We start from the raw sequence: 23105 nt of genomic DNA, 5'->3' as shown, positions 1-23105 counted from the left end.
ATTAATTTCCTTTAAAAATTAATTTCCCTTGACTTCTTTTACTTCCTGTTCTATTTCCTCTTACTTCATAAGTGCCTCCCCTTTTCCATGAAGATCTTTCCCCTTTTCCAGATTCCTATTATTTCATTAACAATTCCTTCATTTCTGCTATTGTAGGTTCCTTTTTTAATTAGGTTTAAGAAAGTTTTCCTCTAAAGATTATACAATACATAATTCTATTTCCTGCTCTTAAGACTATATTTTCTATAGTCTTATTTGTAATTAAGTCTTATTTGTAATTTGCCTTTACAAATTAGTTATTTATAATTAATTTCTGCTAGTATTTATGTCTGTAGATATGCTCTAGTCAGCCTTAAATTTTTTCCTTAAAAACACCTTTTCACACAAAAACCTGCACACAGTTGTTTATAGCAGCTTTATTAAAACTTTGCCAAAACTTGGAAGCAACCAAGATGTCCTGCAGAAGGAGAATGGATAAACTGGGAAACATCCAGAAAACGGAAGGTTATTTAGCGCTAAAAATAAAAGAACTATCAAGCCATGAAAAGACATGGAGGAATCTTAAATGCATATTAAGCAAAATAAGCCAATCTGAAAAGGCTACATACATACTGTATGATTCCAACTATGAGATTCTGTAAAAGGCAAACTATGGAGACAGCAAAAAGATCAATGGTTACCAGGAGTTGGGGAGAGGGAAGGAGAAAAAGATGGAGAGCACAGAGGATTTTTAGGGCAGTGAAAAGACTTCATATTAGATCATAATGATGGATAAATGCCATTATACATTTGCCCAAACCCTCAGAATGTACAACACGAAGAGTGAACTCTAAAGCAAACAAAGGACTTTGGGTGATAATGAGCTACCATTGTAGGTTCATCTACATATTTTGCCAAAAATATCTAACAATCTTTTAGATTTAATTTTCATGTAACAAAATTAAAGGGTTAGGGCATCTGGGTAGCTTAGTGGGTTGAGCATCTGACTCTGTTTCGGCTCTGGTCAGGATCTCACGGTTTGTGATTTGGAGCCCCATGTCAGGCTCTGCGCTGACAGTGCAGAGCCTGCTTGGGATTCTCTCTCTCCCACTCAAAATGAAATAAATAAACTTAAAAAAAAAAATTAAAGGGCTAGAGCTGCACTGTCCAATATAACAAACTTTAGCCACATGGAAGTATTTAAGTTCAAATTAACCAAAATTTCCTAAGTCAAAAACTCATCCACATTTCAAATGCTCAATAGCCATAAGTTATAAGTCTATTGGCTACTATATGGGACAATGCAGCTATAAAACATTGCTATCACTGCAGGAAAGTTCTGTGGTACAGTGCTAGAAAAAAAATGAAACAAAACCATTAAGAAAACAGACAAATGTAGAATATATAATATTCTATAAGACAAATGACCTAAAACAAATAAAAAAAGACAAATGGTCTATCTTTTATAAAAAGATTATAAAAGAAAATGTCTGAAGACATAACAGAACTCAATTTTATCATCCTAGATCAAATACTGGTTTGAGATCAACTATTATATTTTGGGGACAACTAGGGAAAATTATGGAATTGTTCATTTTGACAGGTTTGAGAATACATTATGATAGATATGAGAATAGTATAGTGATTATGTAAGAGAAGTGTTTAAATGTATGCTCAAAAAATTTGATGTGAATAACAACATTAAAATAGGTTCTAAATGATTTGGGAGAAAAACCTATATACACAAGCAAACAGGGCAAAATATTGACAATTGTTGGTAGATATACAGGTGTTCTTGGTCCATTTTTTCTATATATTAGAAATTTTAAGCAATAAACTTATGGTACACTGTGGCTGAAGGCTGCAGATGGACTGATCATGAACAAGAGCTCTGATTTATCATTGGGCAAAAGAATAGTTAATTATTTCCTTTATAAAATATTCTTTGTAATTACCCCAGTCTTTCTTTTAAATGTATTTTAATCTTCCATTTCTTATTAAAAATTTTTAGTTTTTTAATGTTTATTTATTTTTGAAAGATAGGGAGGGAGGGAGAGAGAGGGAGAAAAAGGGAGAGAGAGAGAGACAGAAAGGGAGACAGAACCCAAAGCAGGCTCCAGGCTCTGAGCTGTCAGCACAGAGCCTGACATGGGGCTCGAACTGACAAACTGTGAGATCATGACCTGAGCCAAAGTCAGACGCTTGACTGAGCAACCCAGGCACCCCCTTATCTAAAAAAATTTTTAAAGGAGTTGTGGTGGGGGCACCTGGGTGGCTCAGTCGGTTAAGTGTCTGACTTCAGCTCAGGTCATGATCTCACAGTTTGTGAGTTCAAGCCCCGCGTTGGGCTCTATGCTGACAGCTTAGAGCCTAGAGCCTGCTTTGGATTCTGTGTCTCCCTCTCTCTCTCTGCCCCTCCCCTGCTCATGCTGTGTGTCTGTCTCAAAAATAAAACATTAAAAAAAATTTTTTAAGGAGTTGTGGTGTTTTATATTTGGCAAATTTCTGTTAACTGACACGATTCTACTTTCTCTAAAGCCTTTTATTATTAATCCTAATAATTTTATTAATTTTTATTAGAAAATGTTCTCAGAAATAGAAAACAAAATGCCAGCATAATAGTTCAGCAACACAAACCCCCAAAAGATTTTCACCTTATTTGATATAATGGTAGGTTCTAATCAGCTCAAAGGTGTCACTTACTTATACTCCAACATGATTAAACTATGGAGTTACAAGTATACTGCCAAATATACATAACCTGTAGCCTCTCTTATCTCTGTGAAAGTTCACTGTTGTTTCCAATGTTCATGGTCAGTTGTCATTTTATTATTGTTTCTGCTTTCAGACACTTTTTATCCATGGAAAGACAGTGAAGGCAAATGAAATCTTATCTCTTAAGAATTCATCTCTTAAGAATTCAGTGTTATATAACAACCACCACTGACAATTGCACAAAGACAATGTAACAAATTCTGAAAAGTTCTGGTTTACTTTGATGAAGATAATCACATAATTAGTATCACTTTGTCAGATCATTCTATGGTTCCATGAAGAAATTGGCTGAAAATCAGATGTTTATTTTATTTTATTTTCTATTTTAGAGAAAGAGCACATGCAAGCAGGGGAGAGGGACAGAGAGAGAGAATCCCAAGCAGGCCCCACACTCAACACAGAGCCCAATGCAAGGCTTCATCCTATGATCCTGGGACCGTGACCTGAGCTGAAATCAAGAGACACTCAACTGAGCCACCCAGCTGCCCTGAAAATCAGACCTGTTTTGTTCACTTAATAGCTCATTATAAAATAATCTTTTGAGTTTTGGGAAAATTCTTAAGGATTATATACTATTTATAGACTTCATTAAAAAATGAGTTTATTTGAATTTTAACATCCACGTGGCATACAAAGTTTCCTTTCCCATTCTTGTTCCTTAGCCAACGAGGACCCCTCCTTACTGTTAGCAGTTTCTTGTGCATCCTTTTAGAAACTTTTTTACACTTAATTCATATTAGAAATGGTCCCAGGGCAGCTCCATTTTTAAGTTTATTTATTTTGAGAAAGAGAGAGGAAGAGGCAGAAAGAGAGGGAGAGAGAGAATCCCAAGCAGGTTCCACACTATCAGTGCAGAGCTTGATGTAGGGCTTCACCTCACAAACCATGAGATCATGACCTGAACAGAGATCGAGTCACTTGCTTAACCAAATGAGCCTCCAAGTACCCCCAGTCCCTCTATTTTTAATGGCTTCCCATTAAATATATATAATGTTGCAATCAATATCCTCATAAATACATCATTGCTTACATCTGCCAATACCTATTAGAGATAGATTTTTTTGGCCTGGCCTTTGGATATATTTCTATTAATGATTTTTAGGACAACACTTTTACATATTGCTATATGTTTAATTGCCGTTGAGAGATTCTAATTTATATCTCTACCAACATACAAGAATAAAAATTTAAACTTCTAAGAAACAAAAGTCTTTGAAGCGGTTGTGAATATTCCAGTCATTCCTGACAAAAGTTATAAACCAAGCCAAAGGTTTCCTGAAATGCACAAATAAGCTAAAACATGTTTCCAAAATGTTACAAGAAACATACAAGTTCACCTCAAATTCAATGTAGGCACAGACATATCAGCAAGAGTCTGATCTCTTTGGCAAAAACCAACTTCTTGAGTTTGCCAAGAAAAAAATGTTTACAAAATTCTTCAATTATTACCACCTCAGTGGTGCAAGTATTAAATTGTATTGCGCTATATGCTTACTGAAGTCTCAAGGAATTGAGCTGATTGAAAAACAAAATAATTGGGTGCCTGGGTGGCTCGGTCGGTTAAGCATTCGACTTTGGCTTAGGTCATGATCTCACGGTCTGAGTTCGAGCCCCGTGTCGGGCTCTGTGCTGACCACTCAGAGCCTGGAGCCTGTTTCGGATTCTGTGTCTCCCTCTGTCTCTGACCCTCCCCCGTTCATGCTCTGTCTCTCTCTGTCTCAAAGATAAATAAACGTTAAAAAAAAATTTTTTTTTTTAAAAAGCAGCCAAACTGTTTAAAAAAAAAAAAAAGAAAAAGAAAATAATGTAAATTAATATATTTTGAGCCTCAATTTTGGATGGAATTGAACTTTGAGGTTTTGAATAAAGATTGTTCAAAAACATCTTCCATCATTTCAATAAATAGCACAGAATAAGTTATTCTGCTGTGTGGTGGTACTTCTGGTTGAACTTCATGGTAGATTTTACACATGCAGGGAAGCAGTACAGCAAGGAACTCAAGAGTTTGGATTCTGAATACCACGTGGTTCCAGGGCTCAGAAAGGTCAAAGGCAATCCACCCAGTGTGAGCTCACATAGGGACTCCAAATCCTGCCTCATCAAATGAGCAGTCTCCAATTCAAGGGAGAAAATGGTTTCTTCAAATTAAAATCAGGCTTCACTTAAAGTCAAACAAATAATTTCTAGAAAATGTATACTCTTCACAATGATTCAATCTTCTCGTCTACTCCTTTCATTCTAGAAATGGGACACCTTCCCCGTCTAGAACTTGGTTCCCAGGTACTCTACATAATGAGATAACAACAGTCCTTGATCTCTCTTGCTTGTATCATCAACATTTCTATACTAGCTTACCCTCCATATACACTTTCTCAAGTATCCTTAAAAATTCTTCTCGATCTTATTGTCTCCTTGAAGCCTCAATCTTCTCTCTTCTGTACCTCACACCGGAGCATCCTAAAAAATGACACTGTTTTTACTCCCCACCTCACACTCAATTCTGTCCCAGCCATGCCTCTAAAATTCCCCCTACACTAAGGCTAATACTTACCATACTTAGTTGTTAAATGGATTCTTTTTGAGTTACATCTTACTTGACCTCTCAGCAATATCTGTCACTAGACTATCTTGACTCTCTTGAAATTCTTATCTGGTTTCCAGGATACCACTATTTTCTTTTCCAGATTCTATTTGTTCTTTTATTACATACTTATAAAGCACCTACAATGGTGCCAAGCACTGAACTAGGAATTGAGGATACAGTCTCTTTATAGAGACTTACAAATAGGTAATTACAACAGGATACTGATAATTACTGCTTTGACAGAGATAGGAACTGGGTGATATGGGAACAAATGGAGTCAGGCTGGAAATCCAGAGGATGTTATCTCCTTCATTATCTCATTTTCTGCTAACCTATTAATATCCTCCAGCTTTCTTCCCTTGCTCTTTGTTTTTTGTTTTTTTTTTTTTTTTTTTTTAACTCCATCTACACACTCCCTGACTCTGGGATATAAATTTACATATTCTGAGTACATAGGGTATTTCTATTTTCGATCCCCCAAACCACTTTTTTTGTTCAATCACTTGTTACTCCCACCTGAATTGATACAAAAGTGAGGTTTTGATTTTTGTTCAGTAATTTACAACCACACTGTTCAACCCACTGCTGTTCATGATATACACATATATAAACCCCCTTGCCTGTCTCATTAGACTCATGTTGCTACTATCCCAATCCCCAACCTGCATAAGCCACACCCAAAAATTTACACTTCTTCACTGACCCCCGGCCCCCACTTTGTGCTCACACCTGTCCATGGTTTTGAAATTTTTCCCCTGCTTACCAGAGCTCCTCCCATCACTCTTTAGGCTAATTTCTATCTGTCTTTCAAGACCCAGCTCATTTATCACTTCTACCCAGATACCTCCCCCATCCCCTTCTACCCACTCGGGTCCTTCCCACGGGTCCCAAAGCACCACGTAGATACTTGTAGATACTTCATCTGAATTCTTAACGTAAGCCAGTGCCTTAAGGTTAGGTGAGCCTGACCTGCCGCACTCAACAGAGGATTAATTAAGCATGTTAAGAGCTTAATAATGTTAAACGAATAAATAAAGGAATAAATCAAGGCTGGGGATCTTCCTGTCCCAAACGATGATACCCAGGATGAACAATAAAATGCCAGCAACAGCTAAAGCTCCGTACTTTCTTCTGGACACCCAAAACTACAGTACATCCAGAGACCCACCAATCCTAGGCCTAAGAGCTGCACAAAGACCAGGAATGTTTTTCAAGAGTTGGGAGTAGGCGGTTGTGTAACCGGAACGTCACCCCCTCGCCCTAACCTCCTTCTTCCCATCCCTTCCTTGCAAAAAATGCCAAAGCTTTTAAGAGGAAGGTCCCCAGTTTTTAAAAGGGTCCACTGGGGCAACAAGCTTGCAGTTGGTAAGCCAAAGAAAAGCAACTGGCAGCTCACCTGGGCAGCAACGCACGCACGGGTATGGCCTCCCCAACTGCCTCGCCAGTCGCAGTGTTGATGGGGGAGGGGAGAAGAGAAAAAAACGGTTGTTTCCTACTCAGGGTCCCGCCGAGGGCCCGGATCCCAAAGCAATGCTCCAGGTAGAGGCTCTGTCACCTTTGGTGAAAAAGACCTTATCTGATCGTCCCCTCCAGCTTGCACAAGATGAAGCGGTGCGAGGTAGCAGTCCTTCCCCGACCGTCGCCGCCAGCTCTCGCCCTAATGGCGGAGGCCACTAGCCGGCAGCGACAGGCGCCTTTATGGGAGACCTGCTGCAGGCGGCCCGCCCATTGGCCTGAGCGTGTCACGTGGCCACGCCTGGAGCCCGGCGGCGGGTAAAGTGCGCGAGGTATCAGCTCCGCAGTCCGGCTTTCGCCGAGGTTCAAGGTCTTTCACCCTGGGAGTGCACGTTTGTTGAGCCTTTACTGAATGCCAGGTATGGTGCAAAGAGCTGGGGGTTTAGGAGAAGGAGTGCCACCCAATAGTTTATCATTAAAACAATTTAACGCATTAGACCTGTGTTGTTTTGGGGGGAGGGGGTCCTGAGTTTTGGCTTGCATTGTTTTCGTCATTTTCGTACTTTTCTCCAGTTCCCCCCAAAGTTCCCATCTCTTGCACATAGTGAATGCTCAGTATTAGCAGGTGAGGTGGGAGCCCACATGAGCTCATTGGTTTTAAAATGGCACTTAAGAGTATTTTAAAGACAGCTGCGTGAAGAGAGTGATTTAAGATTTTGAGAGTCTTGGCGACTAACTCCTTTTTATTTGTGGACGTGTATTAGAAGAGTGTATTTAACACCGAAGAGTCAATACCGTAGCGTATACTTGGTTTAGATTTGATGTTTGTGTTCTTGTTTTTGTTGTTTAAACCCTTATTAGGTAGGAAAAAGATTGGAACTAGGGTGTGATCTAGGTATAGACCTAGGGTGTGACCTTTATGCTGGGAAAGGCCTAAGGGAAGTCAAAGGAAGTAAAAGCCAGGAATGACCTGTGCAAATCTTGTTCAGCTGTCAACTTTTTGGCTCTCCTCCTGAGAACCAATATAAGGGAGAAGCGCATAGTCCACACTCCAGTGATCTTTTAAAAAGCTAAATCTCATTTTGTTAACACCCTTAAAACCTTTCAATTACTGCCCATTACTTTTAAGATAAATATCAAAACCTTTTAGATGAACTACAAGAGGGGGCACCTGGGTGGCTCAGTGGGTTAAGCATGCGATTCTTGATTTTGCTGCAGGTCATGATCTCACAGGCTCAGGTCCAGATCTCACATCGGAGCCCAGGCATTGGGCTGTGTGCTGATGGCCTCAGGGCCTGCTTGGGATTCTGTCTTTCCTTCTTTCTCTGTCCTCCTCCCCCACCCCATGCACACACGGGCTCTCTTTCAAAATAAATAAACTTAAAAAAGAAATGCTACAAGGCCTACATGAATTCTCTATCTCCAGCTCCAACCACCCCACCAACAGTTCCCGTATTTCCAGCCACACTGACCTTTTAGTTCTTCCCAGTACCCTATTACTCTCTCCTCCTTTCCTTTCCCCTCTCCCCCCAGGGCTTCTACGATGGTTTCTTCTCTCTACTCCCATCCTACCCTCAGGTCTCAGCTCAGTCATTTCCTCAAGGAGGCCTCCACTAGATTGGTCTTCCTATTATACACTCTCATTACAACCATATTACATAGCACCCATTACAATTGTAATTATACAGCCAGGCAAATAGTTAATGTCTATTTTCCCCACTACACAGTAAGCACCATGAATGCAAAGTATCAAAAGTCAGAGTGTATTATCATTAAGTACATTATCCTTTGATCCTGCCAAGTTTTAAGGACTGTGACAAATCAGATTTGAATTAAAGGTGGGGGAGGTAGTGAGGGGGAGAGTGACAAAAACAGATTTGAGTTTTTTAAAGAAACTTAAAATGGTTGTAAAATGGAGAATCTGGAGAATGGGTTTATTTGGGAGGTAGACTCCCAAAGATTTGCTGTTAGAGTGGATGTAAAGATGATATGGTGTTTCTGGCTTGAGCATTTGGAGGAAGGCACCATTTACTGGAAAGGGAATTGTAGGAGGGGAGCAAGTTTGGGGGAGGAGGAAGATAATGAGTGCAGTTTTGAACATGAATTTAGGGTGCCCATAAAATATCTGGATAGAGGTTTTGAATGGTGAGTTTATTATACAGCTCAAAATTCAGTCTAAGTTAAAGATGGGAGAGGAAGGCAGGAAAGAAGTTACAAGAGTAAAATAGTTTTGAATAGTTTTGAATAGTTTTGAAATAATGTTTATGGAGAACAGGAGAAAAAATTGACTGGGAAAATGTCTTAGTAAGACATATCTGAGACAGTTAAGATGGAGAAATTTGTAATTGTTCATGGAGAAGATAATTGCTTTTCCCCAGTATTGAGATTTTCCAGGGAATGTGTGACAGATAATACAGAAAGTTGCTTCTAAATTATTGGTAAAAAAGTGGCTGAAGACCAGCAACAGTATAATACAGTAAGACTAGGATATCACAAGGCTATTCTGTGACATAAAATAGTTGTAATTATGGGTTTTTTTTAGAAAAACATAAAAAAGTTCCATTTTAGTTTAAATCAATATATCACATGAATATAGATGAAAGACATTTTCAACTTTCCATCTTACATTCTAGCATCACATTCAACAAGAGGAAGCCCATCTTTCTGGTCTCCTATGGATTTACAAGGATCCCCAGATAACTGAGAGAATTTAAATTTACAGGGTGTCTACGTGGCTCAATTGGTTAAGTGTCTGACTCTTGATTATCTGGCTCAGGTCTGAAGTGGGTTGTGTGCTGGGTGTGGAGCCTTGTTGGGATTCTTTCTCCCTCTCTCTCCACCCCTCCCCCACTCTGTCTCTTTCTCTCAAAATAAATAAACATAAAAAAAGAACTTAAATTTGTAAATGGTTTTGTATAGGAATTTGGAAGCAATTTAATACATACAGCTATAGAGGATAATTTGTTACTAAAAATAAAAATATGTTAACTCTGTGTTGCTAAATCCGAAAGTCAGCTCTTGCTAGTTCTTTCTTCTCAATGTTGGAATTATCCAATGCTCACTCCTTGGACCTTCTCCCTACTGAAACACCCTTAGGAACAGCACATCCAGTCTCAAGGCTTATCTGTCCTTGGCTCCCAAATTTACATGTCTATCTTGAACCCTTTTCCTGAACTCCAGACTCATACTTCCAACTGCCTACTGCATATCTCCATGTGGAAAGTCTAATGAGCATCTTAAACTTGGTATTTATGTCCAGACCTGAGTTCCTGATAATCCGCCTTCAAACTGCTCTGCCCACAGTCTTCCACATCTCAGTGTATGGCAGCTCCAGTCTTATAATAGTTACTTAGGCTAAACATTTCGGGACTCCTGGGTGGCTCAGTTGGTTGAGCGTACCACTTCAGCTCAGGTCATGATCTCGCGGTTTGTGAGTTCGAGCCCTGCATCGGGCTTTGTGCTGACAGCTCAGAGCCTGGAGCCTGCTTTGGATGCTTTGGATTCTATGTCTCCTTCTCTCTCTGCCCCTCCCCAACTTGTGCTCTGTCTCTCTCTATCAACAATAAATAAACATAATAAAAATTAAAAATTAAAAATTAAAAAAATTCAGTCATCCCCTGTCTCACATCTTACAGCCAATCAAGTTTAAAAGGATTTGATTCATCAGCAAATCTTTGTGGCTACATTTTCACAACCTATCCAGAATCCAAAGTAGTCCAAGTCCATATAATGTTTCATCTAGTTTATTGCAGCAGACAGATCGCCAGTGCTTCTGCTTCTCCCTTTGGTCTTCTTCAGTCTAGCCTCAATACAGCAATAGAATGATCTTGGTAATCATCTCATGTCACTCCACTCCTCAGAACTTTTCAATGGCTACCCATGACCCTCAGTGAAAAAGTCTTGCAGTGATCTCCAAGGCTCTACACCATCTGCCTATTAGTTGACAAAGCATGGAAAAATGTTTTGAGTCAAATAACACATACACTTAACTCAAGGGGAGGTATGGCTTGTAGTCCCAGTCTTGCTTCCTCCCTATTCAATTTCATAGTTGAAAATTTTGACCTTTTACTTACTTGCCTTAGATATCAATATTTTTACCAGCAGACTTTCCATTCTATTTTAAAAGTAAAATTAAACGAGGGGCACCTGAGTGGCTCAGTCAGTTAAGCGGCCGACTTCGGGTCAGGTTGAGAGGCCTGAGAAAACTGAAACTTAAAAGCTTAAGTTACGGGAAACTGAAACCTAACCAAGCCTAACCAGCTTGTTCCGCTTCTGTACAATTGCTTGGCGCGCCCGTGTATTCCTGATCAATCATTGTTGCTTGGCACATCCGTGTATTCCTGATCAATCATTGTGATACCTGTACCCCCGGTTGTTGTCTGACCTAAAGGCAGGAACCAATCGAATACTGCTAAGTGTCCAACTTTAAACATCAACCAATTGCAGCTCTGTAACTGTGGAAAATCCCTGGTTTCCCCATGACTTATTTGTACCTGTCTATAAAAGGGGTGTAAAAACCTCTCTCGGGGCCTCTTAGCGTCACCGGCAACGAGTGCGCACAGGTCCAGGTTCGAACCTGCAATAAATGACCCTTGCTGCTTAGCTTTGACTCTGGACTCTGGTGGTTCGTTTTTGGGGGTCTCTTGGACTCTGGGCATTTCAAGGTCATGATCTCAAGTTCAGGCCCCTCATCGGGTTGTGTGCTGACAGCTGGGATCCTAGAGCCTACTTCAGATTCTGTGTCTCCCTCTCTCTCCGTCCCTCCCCTACTTGTATTCTGTCTCTCAAAAATGAATAAACGTTAAAAAAATTTTTTTTAAAGTAAAATTAAATGAGTTTTTAAATGTTAAACGTTTTAACAAAATGTGTAATGTTTTTCCATAGGTATAAGCGTGTAATTTCCTTTATCAAATTTATTTTGGAAATAGCATTAAATATAATTGAATATATATTTCTCAAATGTAACTTAAATGTGTAGAAGATTCAAATTTGGATGTGAATGTACATGTGTAACAAACAATGAGTTATCTTAATATAATCATTTCAAATAAAGATTACAAATAATTTTGGGGAGGTGGGCAGTAATCATGAGCCCCATCTGTGAGAAAAGAGCCACAAATTTTATATAGTAGTACCACAAAGCTTGAGTTTAGTTAATCAGCTTAAGATTTATTTGTAAGATTTGGTCCCATTAACCCTGTCAATCAAGATTTTGTAAATAATAAAATCACAATGGAAAATACTAAAAGTTAATTTTGCATCTACAATGCTGAAACTATATGATATAAAGAATTTCTATCAGCATAAAAAATATAAATCAGGTCCAGTAGGAAGTTACAGAGAATCTGTGAAAAGGCTATAACCTAATCTGGAAGTCCTCAGAAATTCCCAGCCCTCTAGAGTAGCAAGGATGCTTGTCTGTTTGGCTTTGATCGCACTTTCAGGCTCTTTATGAGAAGACCCATTATGAAGTGTCCATTTGTCCAAGTCTAGATTCCTAAAGGGCTGAAGAGGGGTGTTGATGAGCCACATACTCCAAAATAAAAATGGAGGATCAAATTTCAGTGGGGCTTCTGATTTCCGTCCCAGGACAGTATTAGGAACTTAAGGACTCTGACAATCCTGCACCTCCTCACTTACACAGGAATCAGTCAGTAACCCATTAATCCTATTACCTTTTTGCTATCCTTCCACCTACTGTCCCCTATTCCCTTCTTATCCAGCTTTCATATTACAGCCAATCATGATAATCCCTTCTTGCAATCACTCCTAACTCCTGTACCTCCTCTTCCTTATTTCATGCTTGGGAAGATTACAACGTTTATTAAACCCTTATTAAACCTTAAATTTAATCCTTTTTAGGTCTACATCTACTCTTTGCCTTATAGTTTAGTGTGACTGAAGGAAAAGTCACAACAATGCTTGTCAAGCTGCCTTTTAAAGAAAAGAATAGCTACCACTGCCATCCCCGCACTCCCGAATCATTTTCTGTCCTATAGTTTTCTCCATAGCACATATAACCATCTGATACATTATAGAATCGTTTAGTTAATATATCTCTCTCTCCATAGAATGGAAGCTCGGAAAATAAATTTTTGTCTTTTGGGGTGCCTGGGTAGCTCAGTTGATTAAGTGTCCCTTCGGCTCAGGTCATGATCTCACGGTTGCTGAGTTAGAGCCCCGCATCCAACTCTCTGCTGTCAGCACAGAGCCAGCTTCAGATCCTCTGTCCTTGTCTCTCTCTGCCCCACCCCCGCTCCTGCTCGTATGTTTTTTTTCTCTTTCAAAAGTAGGTGATGGGCGTTGAGGAGGGTACCTGTTGTGATGAGCACTGGATGTTGTATGGAAACCAATTTGACAATAAATTTCATATTAAAATAAATAAAATAAAAAAATAAACATTAGAAGAAATTTTTGTCTGTTTTGTTCACTGCCTTATCCTCAGTACCCATTAGAGTATCTGGCACATAGCAGGTATTCAATTAATAGTGGTCTAATAATGAATAAATGATTTATGCCTAAAGACCTACTCTTCACCAAAAGGGACAAATATGTAAAGTGATATATATTTCTCAGTTGAGAAATCCACTGTCCAAAGTGAAAAGTAAGAGATGGTGCCCTGACTTATGCTTGAGAAGAGGCCTGAAGTTCCCTGACATGGCCTGTATTAAGTACAGGAGACTATCTTGTATTGGAGTGGATTAGGGAGTTCCTAAATATTTGCTGGTGTTGCCCAGCAATTTAAACAGGCTACCAGCTTTCAAATGTCATTGAAATTATGAAAACTCTATGGATCTAAACCCCTACCAATTGGCTGGAAATTGGCACATATATTTTCTATTGTACTGAAAAAGCAAAGAGACCACAGGAAAAATTTATGTGTGTAATAATGACCGGTCTTTTGGCTCCTTTCAACAATTATAATCCATATTAGGAGACTGAAGAAGATCCCTTCAGTGATCCAGTGGGTCTTTCCCATATCTGAACTCTTTTATCAGAACTAAAATAAGTTATTCAAAAGAGCGAAATTCCCCTCTGACAGAATCAGAGAAAGAGCCATTAGTAAAATGAGAGCACTTAAATTCAAAGGAAACCAGACCTTTTTGTCAAGATTCTTTTGTTGTCTACTCATTGCTTATTCTTTGTTTCTTAGGAGCCTTTTATGTTAACTTTAGTGAATTCTGACCCCTTGTCCTGACCTAATACATTCTAGGGATTCGTTTCTATTGGAGAATTGCACATTGTTACTCAGCCACTTCCTAAATTGTTATTGGCACATAGGTAATTTTTACAGTGTACACAAAGGCTCCTCAGAGAAAAATAAGCAACAGAAAGATTTTATTTTGACAAAGTGGAGTACAGATCATGAAAGGGGAGGAAATTCTTATTCACTCATTTTGGTTAGTTTTCCTTTGAATTTGTTTTACTTTACTTTGAGAGCTAATTATTGACATGTAGATAAATTTTACATGTTATTAGTGGTTAAAAAAAGGATTTTTGACTATGTTTAAAATGGTAAAATTTTTAAAAAATTTTTTATATAGCTGAATCTATAACTTCTATGTATTCACCTAGAAATGCTGAGGTTTGAAGTCAGAATTAATAATGCCTATATTTCTTTTCTTTTTTTTTTTTTTAAGATTTTTGTTTGTAAGTAATCTCTATACTCAGGGTTGGGCTTGAACCCACAACTCTGAGATTGAGAGTCACATGCTCCACTGACTGAGCCAGCCAGGCACCCCATTAATGCTTGCATTTAAGAAAATTTTTTGAGTGTAGTTGACACACAGTGTTACACACATTAGTTTCAGGTGTACAATGTAATGATGCATCTCATCTCTATAGCTTATGCTGGGCTGGCCACAAGTGTAGCTACCAACACTGTTACAGTATCAATGCTTATACTTCTTTATCCTAAGTTCTACCAGAAGATGAAGCAATTCAAATTATAAGTAATGAGATAATGTGTTATAACCTACGATCCCTTAGGCTAATAGAATAAGCAAATTGTCTCTCAAAAGTACAATAAGGTAATATAATTTCAGAGAGATAATGCTACTTATTTAAAAACCGTATATGCCTTTCATTCTATTTTGATCAATGTTGTTACTGTCTGTTTTATAAGCGAAAGTCTCCAATGCGATAATTGTTGAAAATGAACAGTTTTGTTGTTTTTTTTCACTATCATCTATTTAACAAATACTTGAGTATAGAAATCTAATAGGTGTACGCTTTTTATACTTCTGAATGGCATTCAAAGAACTTATTAAGTTCAATTTTTAAGAAGTCTTAGAATCCCAGATGATAAGTTTCAGCTGTAGGGCTTTGGATTGTGTCTATGGGCTATGCTCACGCCAGCATGTATGCTCACGCCTTATGCTCACGCCTAAGTATGTAGGGAACCTCTAACCAGGCCCTGCGGGGCACTCGGCACAAAAAAAATGAGGTCAGTAGCATGAAGCACTCTGGGCTCTGAAGCATTTGGAACAGGGTTTTACAACCCTTTCCCAATATTAGATCCTTTTTAGGCAAAGGATCAGGGAAAGAGAAACCGGAAATGAGGTCATCCAGCTGGTTTGATAAAAAAGAGAAGGGCAAAGGGACCAGAGTTACAACAGGGAAAAGCAGGTCAACAAACTCAGGCGAGGGGGAAGGAAGAGGGATGTGATCAGAGAAAGGAAACTCCCTTTGAAGCCCTGGAGGTCATGCAGTTCTGAGTGAGGGCTGGGTCCAAGGTGGATGGGTGAAAAACGGTAGAAATGAAAGTCTCTGGAGTTGAGGAGATTGAGAAACAGGGAGGCAAGAGTGTCCTGGAAGGAAAAGCCATCTCTGCTCTTCTCTTTCTAGCTGTATTCACTCATTTCCTTGTATTTGTGTCTTCTCTACCTCTGGTGCCTTCCTTTAGTTCACTAAGTGACAAAAACACGTAAATAACAGCTGATGGCATAAAGTCTAGGTTTTTCATTAATGCTGATTTTACTTAACATGGAATCTGTGTTGAAATGCTGCAAATCAATGGATTAAAGTGTGGGAAGAACTCACTGGTGAGTGATTTGAGATGCTTCACAGACAATAGCAATAAAAAACAGGGAGTCACAGCATCATGAAATTATTACATGTTTAATTCTCTTTCACCCCTTGTTAAACCCAAGAGAATAGGTCAGTTTGGTGCTGGTTTGTCTTGAATACAAGGCTCAAGAAATAGCATATAAGGGGTACCCTGGAGATTCTGATGTACACATCCATAAATAACATTTAGAAAACACTGGCATAGACCAATCCAGTTTGTGTGTGTGTATGACCAGGTATCCCATGAGTAAAAATTTTAGCATACACCTGTAATATTTAATGTAATAAGTGATATAGTCAGAGTAACGCATTTGTACATATTTGTTGCTTTTTAAATTAATGTTTTAGATAATTTTTTGCTTTTTGCTTTTTTTTTTTTAAGTTTATTTTATTTTTGACAGAGACAGAGTGTGAGCATGAGCGGGGGAGGGGCAGAGAGAGAGGGAGACACAGAATCCGAAGCAGGCTTCAGGCTCCAAGCGGTCAGCACCGAGCCTGACACGGGGCTCGAACTCACAAACTGCGAGATCATGACCTGGGTCGAAGTCGGATGCCTAATCGACTGAGCCACCCAGGCGCCCCTGCTTTTTCCTTTTTTTATTGAAGTCTATTTTACATACAAATTACATTAGTTTCAGGTGTACAGCATCGTGATTTGACACCTCTATGTGTTATATGGTGCTTACCACAAGTTTAGCTACCATCTGTCACTATACAATATTATCATAGTAGCATTGACTGTAATCCCTATGCTGTCTCTTTCACCCCTATGACTTATTCATCCCATAACTGGAAGCCTGTACCTCCCACTCTCCTTCACCCCTTTTTACTCACCCCCCCCCACCTCCCTGCCCTCTGGCCATCCTGAGTTCTCTATATTTATGGATCTGTTGCTCCTTTATTTGTTTGATTTGTTATTCAGATTCCACATGTAAGTGAAATGATGTGGTATTGTCTTTCTCAGTCTGACTTATTTCACTTAGCATAATACCCTCTAGGCCATCTGTGTTGTTGCAAATGGCTAGCTCTCATTCTTTTTTTTTGTCGGAGTAATATTTCAGTGTGTGTGTATGTGTGTTTGTGTGTGTGTGTCACATCTTCCTGATCCATTCATTTATCAGTGGGCACTTACTTGGGCTGCTTCCATATCTTGGCTATTGTAAACAATGCTGCAGTAAACAGAGGGATGCATATATCTTTTTAAATTAGTGTTTTCATTTTCTTTGGGTGAAATGCCTAGTAGTGGAAGGGCACCTGGATGGCTCAGCATCTGACTCTTGATTCCAGTTAAGTTCATGATCCCAGGGTCATAGGATCGAGCCCTGCATTGGGCTCCACACTGAGCATGGAGCCTGTTGAAGATTCTTTCTCTCTCCCTCTGCTCCTCTCCCACTCATGCTCTCTCTCTCTTTAAATTAAGAATAAAAATTTAAAAAAAAAAACAACAACCCAGCAGTGGAATTACTGTGTCATATGATATTTCTATTTTTAATGTTTTTAGGAACCCCCATACTGTTTTCCACACTGGCTGCACCAACATACATTCCCACTGACAGTGCACATAGTTACTTTTTTCTCAACATCCTTGTTTTAACTTGTTATTTCTTGTTTTTTTGACACTAGCAATTCTGACAGGTGTGAGGTGAAATCTCATTGTGCTTTTGATTTGCATTTCCCTGATGATTAGTGATGTTGAGCATCTTTTCATGTGTCTGTTGGCCATCTGGATGTCTTCTTTGGAAAAATGTCTATTTGGATCCTCCGCACATTTTTAATGGGATTATTTGGGTTTTTTTTGTTGAATTGCATAGAGGTTTATATTCCTATATTTTGAGTATTAATCCCTCACCACATATATCATTTGCAAATATTGTCTTCCATTTAGTAGGTTGCCTTTTTGTTTTGTCGATGATTTCCTTTGCTGTGCAAAAGTTTTTTATTTGGGTGTAGTCCCCGGAACTTATTTTTGCTTTTGTTTCCCTTTCCTGAGGAGACATATCTAGAAAAATGTTGCAAAGGCACTGTCAAAGAGATGACTGCCTTTGTTTTTTGTTTCTTTTTGTTTTAATGTTTATTTATTTTTGAGAGAGAGAGAGAGAGTGTGAGCAGGTGAGGGGCAGAGAGAGAGGGAGACACAGAATGTGAAGCAGACTCCAGGCTCTGAGCTGTCAGCACAGAGCCTGATGCGGGGCTCAAACTCACAAACTGTGAGATCATGACCTGAGCCAAAGTTGGACACTTAACCACTAAGCCACCCAGGGGCCCCTGCCTCTGTTTTTTTTTTTTTTTTTTTTTAATGAGTTTTATGGTTTCAGTCTCAGATTTAAAGATCTAGTTCAGTTTATTTTGGTATTGGTTTTAATAACAATTCTATCTGATAAAGATATCTCACCAAGATACAAAGATTCAAATGGAAATACACTGTTGCCCGTACTTAGTAAGTCTTTTTTTTTTTTTTAAAGAGAGAGAGAGAGAGAGAGGATGCAAATGAGTGAGGGGCAGAGAGAGAAAGAAGCGGGGCTCACCTGAAGCAGGGCTCGGGGTCACCCAATGTGGGACTTGAACTCACGAACAGTGAGATCCTGACCTGAGCCGAAGTCAGATGCTTAATGACCAAGCCACCCAGGCACCATGTACTTAATAAGTCTTGATACTCATTTTTATAATTCATTACACAAATTTCTCAGTTTTTAAGACCTGTCTAGTAAATTTCTTTCTTTCCTGATGTTAACCAATGTTTTTGTGAACCAGGAGATTTTGCATTTTTAGTATTTTTAGCAAATAGTTTCAAAACCTGTTGAAGTTTTTAAACAAACCATAAATTACATCTCCAAGTCTTTTTACTGTCCAGGCAAGACTTTAGAGGTAACAGTTACATCATTTTGGGGAACAAAATTGCCAAACAATGGAGATAATTTTATAGATCAACTTTCAAAATATTCTTTCCATAGCATGAGTGTTTAAAAAGCAGATATTTTCTTCTTCATTCTATAACTACTTGTTATATCTAATCAAGTGCCACAGTTTTTACCTGGAAAACTCATGATATACTTCTGTTTATTAACACTGCTGTTTATTAATACTTCTGTTATAATACTGCTTCTATTATTATTTTCAGTTTGTGTCTTATTTGCAGAAACCTTTTAAAGTCAAACTGTATAATGTGTGATTTTTCTGACACCAACAACCAGTTCTCCAACAACAACAGGGTTTCTAGTAATTTAATTCAATTCTGACACTGTCAGGAGTTAGCACAAACCCAGCAGGTTAAGGGCTCAGTCCCTTACGACTGCCCATACTTTAGATGCCACTCACAAACGGGGTACCCAGGCCATCCACACTTCTGCCCGTGGGGTTCCCATGACCCCTCCTTAAATGCATAATTTGCTAGAATGCCTCACAAAACTCAGAAAAATACTTTTCTTACATTTAGAGGTTTATGATGAAGGATACAACTCAGGAACAGCCAAATGGAAGACATGCACAGAGCAAGATAAGGGGTGGAGGTGAGGGGAGCCTGTGTGGAACTTCCATACCCTCTCCTTGGCAGCCAACCTTCAGACCCTTCAGTGTGTGTTGACTGACAGGGAAGTTCCCTGTACCTTCTTGTTTAAGAGTTTTTACGGAATTCAATCTCTGGTCCCTACTTGGAGGTCGGGGATGGGGCTGCAAGTTCCAACCTTCTAATCAATGGTCTTTCTGGTGACCAGCTCACATTTTGAAGCAATCTAGGGGCCTCACGCGGAGCCACCTTGTTGGCACAAACTCGGGTGTGGTCACAAAGGGTTTGTGTTGAATAACAAAGGCACTCCCATGCTTCTATCCGGAGATTCCAAGGGCTTTAGGAGCTCTGTGCCAGCATTGGGGAACAAAATTAAATACCTATATTTTATTATGCCACATAATATCCTATGTGACTCTTAAGCAGAGCCATGAAAATTGCAACTACAGTGTGCTTAAAATGAACGATTTTATTCCTGTTAATACTCACTATTGAGTAAGGTTGCGACTATTAGCTCCCACTTACACTCCCAATATCTCGCTGTATCAGAGTTTCTAATTGCGAAGAACAGAGTCTACCTTAGCTAATTTAAGCAGGAAAAGGACCAGATATTAGGGAGCTCACAAAATTGTTGAGAAGTCTAGACTCAAAGCTAAACTTCAGGAATACTCCACACCTGCTGTGGAACTAGCCTTAAATGAAAATTGCTGCTATCAACTGCCCCACTAAACTTTACTCAAGTTGCTCCTTCTGTCTTTCACGGTGACCTCTCTGCATCAGGAACTTGACCTTACAGTCCTCGCTACCACCCCCCCCCCCAAAGTTGGATGCCTCTGCCATCAACTGTGCCATCAAGGATAGACATTCCTTTCAGAGCCCAATTAATTTCCTTTCTTACTTACTCCTGAATCAATGAATCGAAGTCTGATGGTATCACTAACTGGCTGAGCCACTGCACCTGCTGTGTGTTCAAGCGAGGCGAATGGCCTCATAATGTGGGAATTTCTACCCATGTGGAAAGGCTAATAAAAAAATGCTGGGCATCCATGAATACAACAAATGTCTACCTACATTCCTTAGTCTAGGTACCTGTGTCATTGTGTATATTAAATATTACAATAGTTTACTTTCTTTTTTTGTTTGATTAAAAAGCAGATATGGAGCAGGGGACAGAAGCCCTGTTAGCTCCACCACTGAGGAAACTCTTCAGGTGTGTGGAATGTCTCTGCTGGGGCTGTGGGTCCCTCTGGCACCTTTGAGCCCCAACTGCCACAGCAGATGGCTGCAAAGGATTGAGGCCAAAATGAACTGTCCAAATAAAGAAGATACTTGCTGGTGCTAAAAGCTCTTGTTAAGATATTGAGAGGTCATGGCAATGCAGCAGGATCTCTTACTGAATAATCTATGGGTCTAAACAAGTGAATAGAGGAGATGAAGCAGTATTAAGAAGATGTCTAAGAACTTAATAAAGTTGAAGACATTAACTATAATCCACACTAGTAATATGCAAGAAAAAGACAAATCAGAATTGCAATAAGAAAACAGGATTGTGTATGTTGCCGGAGAAACTTAACATTTACTTCAACACTTAAAATGAATGAGTACGAAGAATAGAAGTTTAGGTTGCTAATATCTAGCAAAAGAAATGACCCTTGTATAAAAAGCAGCATTCCTAGGGGTGCCTGCTGACTCAGGAGAGCATGCAACTCTTGATCTCGGGGTTATAAGTTCAAGCCCCACAGTGGGTGTAGAGATTAGTTAATATTAAAGAAAAAAAGCAGCATTCCTAGGTTGGCATATGTTATAACTATGCCAAATTCTTCCTTGATAAATCCTTGAAATACCTCAACATGAAGGGCTTGCAAGCAAATCAGAATAAAATACATAATGTGACCAAAATATGGAAATGGCAGCAGTCATTTGAAAACCTGATGAGCAGCATCAGGAAAGAGATTTTCAATTGGAACGAAAAAACAAAGGGTTGAGAGACATCTCTCAAATGACTCCAGAATCTGTTTTGAGCCTCAGGAAAGATGATACATAATGACCCACAGTGGCATGAGCTTGAGAAGAGCTTCCACATTTCTGAGCTGCTTTTACATGGTTCCAAACTGTCATCAGAGTTGGTCTACTTACTGGACTAATTGAGTAACAGAAAAGCACAATCCCAATTAAACCTTCAACTTTATTTTTCTACTATGTTGATCTCTTAATCTCTCAACAGGAGCTTTAGCACCTCACTTATTTATATAATTCTCTGACACTAGCGTTTATAAGGAGAAGGTAGCACCAAATACATAGTTAGTGGTCATGGGCCATATTCCTATTAAAACATAACTGAGAAGCAGAAATTTAAGCCATTGTTAATAGTGAACATGTAGAAAGCCTGGGTACTCACACTTCTGCCCAGCAGACTAAAATTTAGGGTTTCCATGAAGCCCCTTGCCCCACCTCAAGTTTGATAATTCCCTAGAATGACTTAGCACAGAAAAAAACACCTTATTTATTATACTTACCAGCTCGTTATAAAGAATACAACTCAGGAAGAGCCAAACTCAGGGTTGCATAGGGTGAGGTATTGGTGGGAGAGGTGAGTGTGTGTGCACAGACTTTCCATGCTGTCTTGAACAGGCCGCCCTCTGGGCCCATCATCGTGCTTACCAGCCTGGAAGCTCCCAGACCCCATCATCTAGGGGCTTTTATCTAGGTTTCGTTACACAGGCACAACTGATTAAATTATTGGCCATTAGTAATTGAATTCAGTCTCCTGACTCCTTTCCCCTCCCTGAAGACCAGGGAAGTGGGGCTAAAAGTTCGAACTCTCTGGTTACCCAGTGGTTTATTTGACGGCTAGCCCCCCATCCTGGAACTAGCTAGGGGCTCCCACCTTGAATCATCTTGTTACCATAGAAAAGTTACTCATCGCTCTATAGATTTCAAGGGTTTTAGGACCTCTATGCCAGGAACTGGAACAAAGAACAAATATTTAATTTTTATTATATCACAATCTCATTTTAAAATTACAAAATTTGGGGTACTTGCATGGCTCAGTTGGTTAAGCATCTGACTTCATGTCAGGTCATGATCTCACCATTTGTGAGTCAGAGCCCCGCGTCGGGCTCTGTGCTGTTAGCTTGGAGCCTGGAACCTGCTTCGGATTCTGTGCCTCTGCACCGCAACCACCCCCCCCCCCCCGCGTTTCAAAAAACAAATGAATAAACAAAATTTAAAAAAATAAAAAAATAATAAAAATACAAAATTTGCCACAGTTTTGTGAATGAAAGATTCTCTTCTAAGTTTTATCCTTCCTGTTAGATGTGGAAGTTAACAAATGGCTTGTGTAATAAAAAAAATTTACATATAGTGATTTGACTGTCTACCTTCCTACTGATGCACACATTTTTATCCAAGCAAAGTCCATTTTAAAAGCAGAATAATGATGGGGCACCTGGGCGGCTCAGTTGGTTAAGCATCTGACTTTAGCTCAGGTCATGATCTCACAGCTCAGTGAGTTCGAGCCTCATTGTGGGCTCTGTGCTGACAGCTCAGAGCCTGGAGCCTGCTTCAGATTCTGTGTTTCCCTCTCTCTCTGCCCCTCCCCTGCTCACACTCTGTCTCTCTCTCTCTCTCCTTCAAAAAATAAGCATTAAAAATTAAAAAAAAAAAAAAGCAGGATGATGATTAACATACCCACTTCAACTTTTCTTAAGAGAGAGTCCAAACAAAGCATCATAAATCCAG

General features: G+C 39.3%; 1 protein-coding gene and 1 long non-coding RNA gene across 5 annotated transcripts in view; one reads left to right on the top strand and one right to left on the bottom strand.

Annotated features, from left to right (window-relative positions):
- BRDT (bromodomain testis associated) overlaps positions 1–6976 on the bottom strand; it is an 80531-nt gene extending 73555 nt beyond the window's left edge. For 2 of the 4 annotated variants that reach the window (XM_042997862.1, XM_042997863.1), the window contains exons 1-2: positions 6735–6976; positions 5110–5211 (exon numbers count right to left, since the gene is read on the bottom strand). The gene's annotated coding sequence lies outside the window, so the exon portion shown is untranslated. Of the gene's footprint in view, positions 1–5109; positions 5212–5305; positions 5404–6734 lie in introns of those variants that run through there. The other 2 variants (XM_042997864.1, XM_007073401.3) reach the window with 2 other exon arrangements.
- Positions 6977–7026: 50 nt separating this feature from the next.
- LOC122241516 overlaps positions 7027–23105 on the top strand; it is a 33821-nt gene continuing 17742 nt past the window's right edge. The window contains exon 1 of the long non-coding RNA XR_006221697.1: positions 7027–7212. This is a non-coding gene — a long non-coding RNA (uncharacterized LOC122241516). The remainder of the gene's footprint in view (positions 7213–23105) is intronic.

Source organism: Panthera tigris, chromosome C1 (genome assembly GCF_018350195.1).
Source record: "Panthera tigris isolate Pti1 chromosome C1, P.tigris_Pti1_mat1.1, whole genome shotgun sequence".
In the NCBI taxonomy this organism is placed as follows: Eukaryota; Metazoa; Chordata; class Mammalia; order Carnivora; family Felidae; genus Panthera; species Panthera tigris.
The sequence above is the reverse complement of the archived record's forward strand: the minus strand, read 5'-3'. Positions and strand labels throughout refer to the sequence as shown.